Genomic DNA, 14,999 nt, shown 5'->3' on the forward strand with positions numbered 1-14,999 from the left:
AATAAGTTTCTGACGGTTCGTAGTACTGCCTGCACCTCATCCTGGATTTCAGAACCAGTCGGATAATCCTACCATCTTCTCGTGGTGTAGTCCTTCTGGAAGGTAGAGTGCCTGCGCTTGCTACGCTGTTGTTCTGAGTCCATTTTGCCTCCACTTGTTCTGCAGTCTTTGCACTGCTGCCAACTGTCCGTATGATCTGCCAATATGATTCTTCAATGTATCTCATGCTAATGATTCAACATTTCTCAAAGTCCGAAAGATGGGAATAAGCTGCACATTTAGGTTCTCCAGTAATGCTAGACACAGCTGAAAGTCATGATGCACTTTCACCATTCTTCGTCTTTCCTTTATTGAAAATAAGTTTCATCGACATATTCCGCAGGAATGGAAGTACTGCTGTATCAATTTGGTAGCGTTCGATCAAGGTGTTCATTGTGTAAGATGCTAGAATATGCAACAATTGTAAAAAAGAAGTAGTCGCTTTTGTCACTAATGACATCGACGTGGAATGCGCCGACTTGCTTCCTTAGGTGTAGCAGCGAAGCTGCTTCTTGAGTTTCAGCATTGGCACAGTTACAGTACAGTTTGCTTCAATGACTTGACTGAGTCTATTAGTAAGAGAACTGCTGGCGAGGATTGCTTTGCACAGGATGCTCTCAACAACAGACACATCGCTTACGCTGATTGTAAGCACCAAAAAAAGGATGCACTGAGTGTCAACGTGGCATGATTTTGGAGGAGTTACAACTCGTTCCGAATTATAATGACACGTGCTTTCGTATTGCACCATAGTGTAGTGAGTACTGTATTCCATTCACTATGTGATGAAAAGTATCCGGACACCCCCAAATACATACGTTTTTCATATTAGGTGCATTGTGCTGCCACTTACTGCCAGGTACTCCGCATCAGCAACCTCAGTAGTCATTAGACATCGTGAGCGAGCAGAATGGGGGCGCTTCGCGGAACTCACGGACTTCGAACGTGATCAGGTGATTGGGTGTCACTTGTGTCATACGACTGTACACGAGATTTCCACACTTCTAAACATCCGTAGGTGATAGTGATGTGGTAACGTGAAGGGACACGTACAGCACAAAAGCATACAGGCCGACCTCTTCTGTTGACTGACAGAGACAGCCGGCAGTTGAAGAGGGTCGTAATGTGTGACAGGCAGGCATCTATTCAAACCATCACACAGGAATTCCAAACTGCATCAGGATCCACTGCACTATGACAGTTCGGTGAGAGATGAGAAAATTTGGATTTCATGATCGAGCGGCTGCTCATAAGCCACACATCACGCCGGTAAATCCCAAACGACACCTCACTTGGTGTAAGGAGCGTACACATTGGACGATTGAACAGTGAAAAAACGTTGTGTGGCGTGACGAATCACGGTACACAAAGTGGGGATCCGATGGCAGGGTGTGGGTATGGCGAATGCCCGGTGAACCTCATCTGCCAGCGTGTGTAGCGCCAACAGTAAAATTCGGAGGCGGTGGTGTGGTCGTATTTTCATGGAGGGGGCTTGCACCCCTTGTTGTTTTGCGTGGCACTATCACAACATAGGCCTATATTGATGTTTTAAGCACCTTCTTGCTTCTCACTGTTGAAGAGGAATTCGGGGATGGCGAGTGTACCGTTCAGCACGATCGAGCACCTGTTCATAGTGCACGACCTGTGGCGGAGTGGTTACACGAAAATAACGTACCTATAATGGACTGGCCGGCACAGAGCCCTGAGGTGAATCCTATAGTACATCTTTGTAATGTTTTGGAACGCCGACTTCGTGCCCGGCCTCAGTGACCGACGTCGATACCTCTCCTCAGTGCAGCACTCTGTAAAGAATAGGCTGCTATTCCCCAAGAAAACTTCCACCTGATTGAACGTGTGCCTGCGAGAGTGGCCGCTGTTATCAAGGCTAAGGGTGGGCCAACATCATGCTGAATTCCAGCATTACCGATGGAAGGCGCTACGAGCTTGTAAATCATTTTCAGCCAAGTGCCCGGATACATTTGATCACAAAGTGTATCTGGAATGATACACGATGGTAGACACTGCTACAGACTGCTGGAACGCCCAGTGTGGGGCCAACTACTAGTCAATCCAAACAAAAAAAGGAAGGAATATTAAGGTCATACAGGTGGAACACAAGCTGGGATAGGGGAAGAATGGGATATAATGTTAATCGTGCCCATTCGAAGGAACATCCCGCCTTCACCTTAAGCGATCCAGGAAAATCACGGAAAACGTAAATCTAAATGACCGGATGAGGACTTAAACTACTGCTGTCCTTAATACAAGTCCAGTCTCGCACCACTTCTAACTCGCTCGGAGCTGTGTAATTTGTCGTAATTAAAATTAGTTCATCCGAACGATGCTGCGTATCACTTTCACGAGGATACCTGCAACCATTTTACAACGTTTCACAAGCTGCGACGTCACTGGATGCTGATCTCGCGACACGATACAGTAACTAAAGTATCTCGATTCGTCAATTTTCATTACGGACAGTTTGTAGGCCCCTCTCAATTAGAATGTTCGCTATACTACCATCAAGTCCACGTTTGTTTATGCCGTAACAGTCATGGAGCGGCTGATTGTTACCTCGGCGACACAGTACACGAATGCGGAAAGTACACTTTTCGTAATAATTACAGATATTTTTGCCTATGAAATCTGCTATAAAACATAAATTTTCTGTAGTGCAGGATTTAACGATTTCTGGCAACGCAACAGTTGACGTTTCTGCGTCCAGGAATATTCGCGGCGCCCACACCGAAGACTCACGCGGGACTCAACGAACATTCACACACCGCTGTCTCCAGAGAGGCGGGTAGCTATAGTACAGTGCAAGTGGGTATCCTCGTTTTCGGTCATTGGTCTTCTGGTATGCGGCGCACCACGATTTCCTCTCCTTTGCCAACCTCTTCACGTCATAGAAGCATTTACATATGACATCGTCAGTTGATGTTTTCTAGTCTTTGTCTTTCCTTACAGTTTTGGCCCGCACGGCTGCCTCTAGTACCACCGAAGTTATTCCCTGATGTATTAACACCTATCATCATGTACTTTCTTCTTCTTGTATTTTAAACATGCTCCTTTCCTGGTTGATTCTGTGCATCATCTATTTGTACACAACTCAAACGTTCAGATTTTTTTTTTCTTTTACAGTTTTCTCACAGTCCATGATTCACTTGCGTTATTTTGCTTCCAATCTAGTGAAATCCTTTCACCTTGTCCCTGCTTGCCCCCACCCTTGTCATGTTAAGTTTATTGCTAATCTCATTTTTGCTACTCTTCATTATTTCGTCTTTCTTTATTAGACTGTTCATTCCGTTCAACTGGTCCTGTAGTTTTTCCTCACTTTCCCTGAGAAAAACAATGTCATCATTGATGTTCTTCCACCCTGAATTTTAATCCACCTTCTGAAATTTTCTTTAATTTCCTTCACAGATTCTTCAATATACAGGATGAACAGTTAGTTGGTTACTTAGTTATTTCTATGTTCCACAGATTATTTGAATGATTCTTTTATCGAAATCATGCGAAATGGGTCAGTTTACAGGATATGTCTACACAATTAGAATTAACATTGATGAACACCTTACTTTTTTTAGTCGTACACATGTAACTACACTCGAAAACAATTTGTTACAGGTTATCAGCTTTTAAATAGAAATTCGTCCATGGAATAGAAGGAGTTGTCGGTAAGAAATGATATTAGGTTAGATCTAAAATTTGCTTTGCTTCCTGTAAGTCATTTTATATTATTGGGCAAATGATCAAATATTTTTGTTTCTGCATATTGAACTCCTTTCTGAGGCATGACAGCTTTAATAATAGGTGATAAAGGTCATTTATCCCTCTAGTGTTTAGGTATGGACATCACTGTTCTTCTTAAACAGTGATGGAGTATTTATGACGAATTTAGTTAACGAATATAAGTATTGTTATGGCGCAGTTAAAATGCCTAGTTCCTTGAAGAGATACTTAGATGACGTCCACTTGTGAACACCACATATATGTTCTTATTGTTCGCTATTGTGCAATCAATACATTCTTTATAAGTGGTGAGTTGCTCCAGAAAATTATTGTATAAGACGTTACTGAGTGGAAATATGAAAAATATGTCAGGAGGTTTATTCGTTTCATTCCAAATTAGCAATTATACAAGATCAAAAGTTAGCGAATATATAAGAAGCCCAGTGGCATGCTTTTTCCAGTTAAAGTTTTCATCAATATGTACACCGAAAAATTTGGAAGATTCTACCCTGTTTAACGTGGAAGAAACGCTGAAATCATGTCTTGCATTCTTTTTAATCAGAGCACTTCTCTCTTCATTTTCCACTGCTACTGTTTCCTCTACCTCCTTGTACGTATTTTATACTAGCATTTACCCTGTAGCTTCGCCCCCATATGCGCTAGAGACAGTACTGTGAAGATCTCCTCCATCTATTTTTCAACCTCCTCCTCTGTCATTATGTCCACCTCACCACCCACATCTATCTCCTCCTCCCCTTTCTCTTTCTTCACTTCTTCCTCCTCTCTCTGTTTTCCTCCAGCTCCCCCTCTTTGTATGCATCTCCTCCTCCACCTCTTCCTGTACACTTCTCCTCCCCTTCTCTCTGCATATCTCCTCTTGCCCCTCCCTCTGCGCATCCCCTCCTCATCCTTCTGTCTGCCCACATCCTCTGCCCGATCTCCATCATGTCTACCTTCTCCTCCTCCACACTCTTTGTCTGGCTCCACCTTTTCTGTTCTCCATCTTTCTCCTCCTACCCCCTTCTCTGTCCCTACTCTTCTTTCCCCTCCTATCTATCCATCCCCCTCCTGCCTCCTTCACTTCCTATCATCCTTCCATCCAGGCTGACAGTACTGCAATACAATACACCTGTCATGCAGGGCAGGCTACATTTTGGGTCATAGAAAAAAAAAAATCACTTCTTGCCCCTGATGTATAGGCTACCATGGAAAGCACATCGATAATACAGGCCGATACTACTCCAATATGGCATGCCTGTAGTGCAGGACAGTCCACATGTCTGGGGCTGGAAAACCATTTCTCGTCCCTGTCATGTAGTCTGCCATGCCAAGCAGATCTATCATACGCCCAATACTCTTCCTACACAATATGCCGGCTATGCAGGCCAGCCAGTATATCAGGAGTGGGGAAAAACACATTTTTGCCAATATCTCCTCTCCTATTGGAGCTAGGAGGTTATAAACCATCCAGTGGTGATGGTCATGAGGCCTATAGTTTCTGTACCAAATTTGGTTGCAGTCGACCCAGGTATTCGGGAGTGTTATATATATATATATATATATATATATATATATATATATATATATATATATATACCACTTTAAATTTTCGAACAAATTTTATAAACCGACAAATCTGATGATGAAAATGTCACGATTTTCCCAAGCCTTGCTTCTATTGTCAAGTGAAATTCCTGAACAGTTTCTCTTGTACCCTTACCTTTCCTAAAATCAAACTGTTCGATATAAAACAAATATTCAGTTTTATTTTCCATTCTTCTGTTTATTATTCTCGTAAGCAACTTGGACGCCCAAGTTGTTAAGCAGATAGTTCGATAGTTTTCGGATTAATTTTCTCTTGCTGTGTTATGGATCATGAGGGTGATATTTTTCCAAAAGTACATTAGTATGTCCCCCTCCAGGTTTATACGATCTACACAATAATTTGAATAATTGTTTAACTGCCATTTCTCCAACGATTTTGTAAATACTGCAGAAATGTTATTTATTTGTTTTACTTTGTTTAACGGTAAGACTGCTAAAGCTCTGTCGAATTCTGACTCTAATAATGCAGCCCCTAAAAGGCGAATACTCTGGGCATGAACTGATGCAAAACGTTTTGTAACATCATAGACTTCCACATAGTTTTAACCATAGGTCCAGGCAATACAGACGTCTGAAAGAAAATGTGATGGAACACCGTCTTGTTGCAAAATAAAGTTTCCGTTGTCTTGTTGGTTTCCAAATTTCCTGGGTTCTCTTAATAGCTTTTTTGAAAATAAGAAACATTTATGACTATAATTATACAAGTGTTCTCATAATATCTCATAAGGTCGTCTGTATTTATTAACCATTAGTACAAATAGCACAATAATCCTCTACATGTATCCGCCCTTAGCCTTGATGACAGCTTCCACTCTCGCAGGCATACGTTCTATCAGGTGCTGGGAGGTTTCTTGGGGAATGGCAGCCCGTTCTTCACGGAATGATGCGCTGAGGAGATGCATCGATGTCGGTTGGTGAGGCCTGGCACGAAGTCGGAGTTCCAAAACATCCCAAAGGTGTTCTATAGGATCCAGGTCAGGACTCTGTGCAGGCCAGTCCATTACAGGGAAGTTATTGTCGTGTGGCCAGTCCGCCACAGGCCGTGCATTATGAACAGGTGCTCGATCGTGTTGAAAGATGCAATCGCCATCCTCGAATTGCTCTTCAACAGTGGGAAGCAAGAATGTACTTAAAACATAAATGTAGGCCTGTGCCGTGATAGTACCACGCAAAACAACAAGCGGTGCACACCCCCTCCATGAAAAACACGATCACACCATAACACCACCACCTCCGAATTTTACTGTTGGCACTACACACGCTGGCAGATGACATTCAACGGGCCTGCGCCTTACCGAACCGGATCGCCACATTGTGTATCGTGATTCGTCACTCCACACAGCGTTTTTCCACTGTTCAGTTGTCCGAAGTTTACACTCCTTACACCAAGTGAGGCATCGTTCGGCATTTACCGGCGTGATGTGTGGCTTATGAGCAGCCGCTCGACTATGAAATCCAAGTTTTCTCACCACCAGCCTAAATAGGGTACTTACTGTGGATCCTGATGCAGTTTGTAATTCCTGTGTGGTGGTCTGGATAGATTTCTGCCTATTACACATTACGACTCTCTTCAACTGTCGGCCATCTCTGTCAGTCACGCCGACCGGCGTGGCCGTGCGGTTCCAGGCGCTACAGTCTGGAACCGCGTGACCGCTACGGTCGCAGGTTCGAATCCTGCCTCGGGCATGGATGTGTGTGATGTCCTTAGGTTAGTTCGGTTTAAGTAGTTCTAAGTTCTAGGGGACTGTTGACCTCAGATGTTAAGTCCCATAGTGCTCAGAACCATTTGAACCATCTGTCAGTCAACAGACTAGTTCGGCCTGTACGCTTTTGTGCTGTATGTGTCCCTTCATGTTTCCACTTCACTATCACATGGGAAACTGTGGACCTAGTTATGTTTAGGAGTATGGAAATCTCGGGTTCAGTCGTATGACACAAGTGACACCCAATCACCTGAACACGTGCGACGTCCGTGAGTTCCGCGGAGCGCCCCATTCTGCTCTCTCACGATGTCTAATGACTACTGAGGTCACTGATATGGAGTACCTGGCAGTAGGTAGCAGGACAATGCACTTAATATGAAAAACGTATGTTTTTGGGGGTGACCGGATACTTTTGATCACATAGTGTATGACTGTCTTGTGCAGAAGCACCCCCTTGGACAGATTCCGGGTACGATTCGTCTTGAAAAGCTCCAGTAATCTCGTCAGGAAATTTCGACAGTGTGCTTCTGTGACGGTTTTCCCTTTATGTGTGTAATCTGTTAGAACCACACCATGGTACTGCCAGAAAACACTCTCTATCGCCATGTGCGATAGTGGTTGGGTCTTCGCCTTTTTCGGCAATTTTGAATTCACATGTGTCCACAGCTTGCTTTGCTCCGTAGTCTCGGATTGACTTGGTACAGCTGTATTTCCGTTACTGCCTCGTTGCAGAGAGCATTTTGAATGACTGTGTAGCGAACCCAGTGGGCGGTGATCTTTGCCGTGTTCAAAATGCCGTGCAAGACATTGAAAACTGATCCATGACTGATTTTCATTTTTTCCACTGTCGTCTCGATTGTTATACTTCGGTCTTCGAGCACTAGGCCTTCACTTCTCTTGCAGTTCTCGGTTCTTCACATATCGCACCCCCGTACGAACAGTGACACAACTCAAAAATGCAATACTTGAGAAAATTCGACTTAAAGAATTAATTCTATAAAACTTATACCGAACTTATACTGAAATACTGTAAGCTTCCATTAAACTTCAAATAAATATTATTAGCAGTAAATTCCATTAGATTTTTAGTGTGCGCTGGGGCACTTCACAAGTATTTTTCAGTGACATAAATTAAAGATGTCGGTTTTCGACTTGTGACCCTTTTCTTCCCAGGGTGTGGTATGGTGTGCTGCTTCGTTTTTCGTCACTCAGACTTGTTTGACCACACAGGAAGCATCTGATACATCTCACCACGGTGTCATATTATGGTACATGCTTACTGTAGATCGCCCCCAACTCAGCACGATTTGTTTCAGCCACGTTCCGCTTCAAATGTGGAAAACTGATTCCTGCATTCTGTCCGCCTAGGTAGCTGCGCGGTCAGAGTGGCAGGTTGCTAACCGAAGAGGACCGGGTTCGCTCCCTGGCCGGGTCGGAGATTTTCTCTACTCTGGGACTGGGTGTTGTGTTGTCCGTACGTTCGTATCATCAGAAACGACTTTCCACTGTTGAGATGGCATTATGAGCGCGCCCCGAAAGCCAATAAATAAATAAAAAAAATAATGCACGGTACACCATTTCATCAGTGAGCTGCGCCATTTCGTTTTGCCACCTCTTTTGGCGTGCTACGGTACTGTGGTGCGGTAATTTCAGTGTTTACCAAGACTTTAGACATACATCTGCAAAGAAACAATAAACTTTTAAAAAGAATGAACCAGAATTTGACTGTAATATTATATTTATCTTTTGTACTATCCAGATTTCGGCTTTTATGCCGTTGTGAAATCTACATCTACATCTACATGGATACTCTGCAAATCACATTTAAGAGCCTGGCAGAGGGTTCATCGAACCAACTTCACAATTCTGTATTATTCCAATCTGGCATAGCGCGCGGGAGGAATGAACACCTACACTCCTGGAAATTGAAATAAGAACACCGTGAATTCATTGTCCCAGGAAGGGGAAACTTTATTGACACATTCCTGGGGTCAGATACATCACATGATCACACTGACAGAACCACAGGCACATAGACACAGGCAACAGAGCATGCACAATGTCGGCACTAGTACAGTGTATATCCACCTTTCGCAGCAATGCAGGCTGCTATTCTCCCATGGAGACGATCGTAGAGATGCTGGATGTAGTCCTGTGGAACGGCTTGCCATGCCATTTCCACCTGGCGCCTCAGTTGGACCAGCGTTCGTGCTGGACGTGCAGACCGCGTGAGACGACGCTTCATCCAGTCCCAAACATGCTCAATGGGGGACAGATCCGGAGATCTTGCTGGCCAGGGTAGTTGACTTACACCTTCTAGAGCACGTTAGGTGGCACGGGATACATGCGGACGTGCATTGTCCTGTTGTAACAGCAAGTTCCCTTGCCGGTCTAGGAATGGTAGAACGATGGGTTCGATGACGGTTTGGATGTACCGTGCACTATTCAGTGTCCCCTCGACGATCACCAGTTGTGTATGGCCAGTGTAGGAGATCGCTCCCCACACCATGATGCCGGGTGTTAGCCCTGTGTGCCTCGGTCGTATGCAGTCCTGATTGTGGCGCTCACCTGCACGGCGCCAAACACGCATACGACCATCATTGCCACCATGGCAGAAGCGACTCTCATCGCTGAAGACGACACGTCTCCATTCGTCCCTCCATTCACGCCTGTCGCGACACCACTGGAGGCGGGCTGCACGGTGTTGGGGCGTGAGCGGAAGACGGCCTAACGGTGTGCGGGACCGTAGCCCAGCTTCATGGAGACGGTTGCGAATGGTCCTCGCCGATACCCCAGGAGCGACAGTGTCCCTAATTTGCTGGGAAGTGGCGGTGCGGTCCCCTACGGCACTGCGTAGGATCCTACGGTCTTGGCGTGCATCCGTGCGTCGCTGCGGTCCGGTCCCAGGTCGACGGGCACGTGCACCTTCCGCCGACCACTGGCGACAACATCGATGTACTGTGGAGACCTCACGCCCCACGTGTTGAGCAATTCGGCGGTACGTCCATCCGGCCTCCCGCATGCCCACTATACGCCCTCGCTCAAAGTCCGTCAACTGCACATACGGTTCACGTCCACGCTGTCGCGGCATGCTACCAGTGTTAAAGACTGCGATGGAGCTCCGTATGCCACGGCAAACTGGCTGACACTGACGGCGGCGGTGCACAAATGCTGCGCAGCTAGCGCCATTCGACGACCAACACCGCGGTTCCTGGTGTGTCCGCTGTGCCGTGCGTGTGATCATTGCTTGTACAGCCCTCTCGCAGTGTCCGGAGCAAGTATGGTGGGTCTGACACACCGGTGTCAATGTGTTCTTTTTTCCATTTCCAGGAGTGTGTATCTTTCCGTACGAGCTCTGATTTCCCTTATTTTACCTTGGTGATCGTTCCTCCCTATGTAAGTCGGTGCCAACAAAATATTTTCGCATTCGGAGGAGAAAGTTGCTGATTGGAATTTCGCGAGAAGATTTCGTCGCAACGAAAAACGCCTTTGTTTTTAATGATGTCCATCCCAAATCCTGTATCATTTCTGTGACACTCTCTCCCACATTTCGCGATAATACAAAACGTGCTGCCTTTCTTTGAACTGTTTCGATGTACTCAGTCAGTCCTACCTGGTAGGGATCCCACACCGCGCAACAGTATTCTAAAAGTGGACGGACAAGCGTAGTGTAGACAGTCTCCTTAGTAGGTCTGTTACATATTCTAAGTGTCCTGCCAATAAAACGCAGTCTTTGGTTAGCCTTCCCCACAACATGTTCTATGTGTTCCTTCCAATTTAAATTGTTCGTAATTGTAATACCTAGGCATTTAGTTGAATTTGCTGCTTTTAGATTAGACTGATTTATCGTGTAACCGAAAGTTTAGCGTTCCCATTAGCACTCGTGTGGACGACCTCACAATTTTCGTTATTTAAGGTCAACTGCCACTTTTCGCACCATTCTGATATTTCTTCTAAATCGCTTTGCAGGTTGTTTTGATCTTCTGATAAATTTATTACTCGATAAACGACAGCGTCATCTGCAAACAACCGAAGACGGCTGCTCAGATTGTCTCCCAAATCGTTTATATAGATAAGGAACAGCAGAGGGCCTATAACGCTACCTTGGGGAACGCCAGAAATCACTTCTGTTTTACTCGATGACTTTCCGTCAGTTACAACGAACTGTGACCTCTCTGACAGGAAATCACAGATCCAGTCACATAACTGAGACGATATTCCACAAGGACGAGATTTCACTACGAGCCGCTTGTGTGGTACAGTGTCAGAAGCCTCCTGGAAATCCAGATATACGGAATCGATCTGAAATCCCTTGTAAATAACACTCAGTGAATAAAGAGCTAGTTGTGTTTCACAGAAACGATGTTTTCTAAACCCATGTTGACTGCGTGTCAATAGACCGTTTTCTTCGAGGTAATTCATTATGTTAGAACACAATATATGTTCTAAAATCCTGCTGCATATCGACGCTAACGATATGGGCCTGTAATTTAGTGGCTTACTCCTATTACCTTTCTTGAATATTGGTGTGACCTGTGCAACTTTCCACTCTTTGGGTACGAATCTTTCGTTGAGCGAACGGTTGTATGTGATTGTTAAGTATGGAGCTAATGCATCAGCATACTCCGAAAGGAACCTAATTGGTATACAGTCTGGACCAGAAGACTTGCTTTTGTTAAGTGATTTAAGTTGCTTCACTACTCCGAGGATATTTACTTCTACGTTACTCATGTTGGCAGCTGTTCTCGATTCGAATTCTGGAATATTAACTTAGTCTTATTTTGTGAAGGCATTTCGGATGGCTGTGTTTGGTAACTCTGCTTTGGCAGCACTGTCTTCGATGGTATCTCCATTACTATCGTGCAGAGAAGGCATTGATTGTTTCTTGCCGCTAACATACTTCACATACAACCAGAATCGCTTTCGATTTTCTGCCAGGTTTCGAGACAAACTTTCGTTCTGGGAACTGTTATAAGCATCTCGCATTGAAGTCAGCGCTAAATTTCGAGCTTCTGTAAAAGATCGTCAACCTTGTGGACTTTGCGACTGTTTAAATTTGAATGTTTCTTTCGTTGTTTCTGCAACAGTGTTCTAACCCGTTTTGTGTACCAAGGAGGATCAGCTCCATCGTTTGTTAATTTATTTGGTATAAATCTCTCAATTGCTGCCGATACTGTTTCTTTGAATATAAGCCACATCTGGTCTACACTTATATTATTAATTTGGAATGAGTGGAGATTGTCTCTTAGGAAGGCGTCAAGTGAATTTGTATCTGCTTTTTTGAATAGGTATATTTTTCGCTTATTTTTCGAGGATTTGGGGTTGCAATATTCAATCTTGCTACGACAGCCCTATGTTCACTAATCCCTGAATCGGTTTTGATGCTCGTTATTAACTCAGGATTATTTTTGCTAAGAGGTCAAGTGTGTTTTCACAACCGTTTACTATTCGCGTGGGCTCATGAACTAACTGCTCCAGATAATTTTCAGAGAACGCGTTTAGCACAATTTCGGATGATATTTTATGCGTACCTCTAGAATTAAACATGTATTTTCGCCAACATATCGAGAGTAAATTAAAGTCACCACCAACTATTATCGTATGATTCGGGTACTGTTTGAAATCAAACTCTAAAGTTTTCTTTGAACCTTTCAGCAACTGTATCATCTGAATTGGGAGGTCGGTAAAAGGATCCAATTATTGTTTTATTCCGATTGCCAACAATGACCTCTGCCCATACTAACTCACAGGAAGTATCTACTTCAATTTCGCGACAAGTTAAACTACTTCTGACAGCAACAAACACGCCTTCTCCAACCGTGTTTAGCCTATCCTTTTAGGTTCTTCGCAAAAATTTCGGCCGAGCTTATATCCGGCTTTAGCCAGCTTTCAGTGCCGATAACGATTTGAACATCAGTGCTATTAGCGCTTGGAGCTCTGGTACTTTCCCAAAACAGCTACGACAGTTTACAACTGTTATATCAATGGTTCCTGTATCTACGTTTTTCCTGTGTTCAGCCTGCACCCTTTGTGACTGAAGTCCTTCTTGTGTTTCCCAGTCCACGCCACACAGCCCCTGCTACCCGTGTAGCCGCCTCCAGCGTATAGTTAACACCTGTGCTATTCAGCGGAACCCGAAACCCAACCACCCTTTGGCACAAGTCGAGGAATCTGCAGCCTACACGGTCGCAGAACCGTCTGAGCCACTGATTCAGACCCTCCACTCGGTTCTGTACCAAAGGTCCGCAATCGGTCCTGTCGACTATGCTGCAAATTGTCAGCTCTGCTTTCATATTGCAAGCAGGTCTGGCAACTTTTACCACTTCTGTTAGCCGCTCGAAACCAGAGAGAATCTCTTCCGATCCAAAGTGACACACGTCATTGGTACCGACGGGAGCAACCACCAGCAGTTGGCTGCACCCTGTGCTCTTCATGCCATCCAGGAGGACCCTTTCCACAGCTGGAATGACTCCGCCCAGTATTCACACGGAGTGCACATTGGATTTCTTACCCTTCTTGTCAACGAAGTCCCCAAGGTGCCCCATAACGCGCCTAACGTTGGAGCTCCCAACTACCAATAATCCCACCTTCTGCGATTGCCCGGATCTTGCAGGCTGAGTGGTTTCTTCTGAAACAGGACTGGCGAAAGCATCTGGCTCAGCGAGTGTCAGCCACAGACAGCACCTGGAACCTGTTTGTCAGACAAACCGGGGAGGCCGTATGTGCGGCCGCCTCGGAAGTCTTTCGCCACCTGCTTCGCCCCGGGGCGACCTCCCACTCGACCACAGGTGAGGGGTTAGCCTCAGTGTGAGCAGTAACTGGGTTGGCCACCGGTGAGGACCTATCGGAGGACTCTGACGTGCTGGACGTCCGTTGTATCCCCACGGCCGGCCCACAACAGTGGTGCCCATCCACAGCAGCCTCAAGCTGTATAACCGAAGCCACCACAGCCTCAAGCTGAGAGCGAAGTGGCACCAACTCCGCTCGCATCCGCACACAACAATCGCAGACCCTGTCCATACTACAGACTGTGGAAAACTAAACTATACAGGTAAACGTACTATCAGCACGTGCTGCGCAATTCTACTGCAGAACCTGCCGAAAACGAACGAACTGTGTCTAGTAATACGCAGATATTCAAAAACCTAACTAGCGAAGCATTCAGGTGAAACTAAATAATTTGACCCTGATTTGGAACTTGTAATATGTCTCAAAATCGGTTTACTTTCGGATTCAAACTAAAACATGAGAACTGTGGCTATTAGATGTTAAATTTACATGCAGAAACTCAAGAAACTAAATTATTAAAGCACACAGATGATATAATAAAATTCGCTCCTGGTTAGGAACTCGTAAATGACAAATACGGTTACTTATCTGTTGCTGCGTCTGTCGCGGTCGGCTACTGCTGCCTGACTGGTACATACAATGCTAAAGGGCGTTAGACCATTATCAAGTCATATTTCTTGAGGCAGTCCAAATCAGGTAAACAATGTCAAAGACCGTTTCACAATTGCATCTTCAAGACATGTCTTAGCCTTGTTTACATACTTTGGACTTCCTCAACAAATCTGACTTAGCCCTGTACCTGGCAATGGCGTAGAAGCCGAAATATGGATAATACAGAAGATAAATATAACAATACGAAGTCAAATGGCGGTTTACTCTTTTAAAAAGTATTAGATGAGTATGGCTTAATGGCATCGAAAACAATAAATTGATAACTTAATTGTATTCTTTCGATATAATTAAAACTTTGTGGCTGCTCCTTGTACATGCTCATAAATGCTTCGTTAGCCGATAAAATGGGAGTCTTGAAATATGAATTATTAGAATGTCGATCAATTTCACCAGATATGGAGCCCTACGACATACACCTACTCTACCATCTGAAGAAATTGATTCCTGGCTATGACGGGCATT

The sequence above is a fragment of the Schistocerca americana genome, chromosome 2, assembly GCF_021461395.2.
Source record: "Schistocerca americana isolate TAMUIC-IGC-003095 chromosome 2, iqSchAmer2.1, whole genome shotgun sequence".
Taxonomy (NCBI): Eukaryota; Metazoa; Arthropoda; class Insecta; order Orthoptera; family Acrididae; genus Schistocerca; species Schistocerca americana.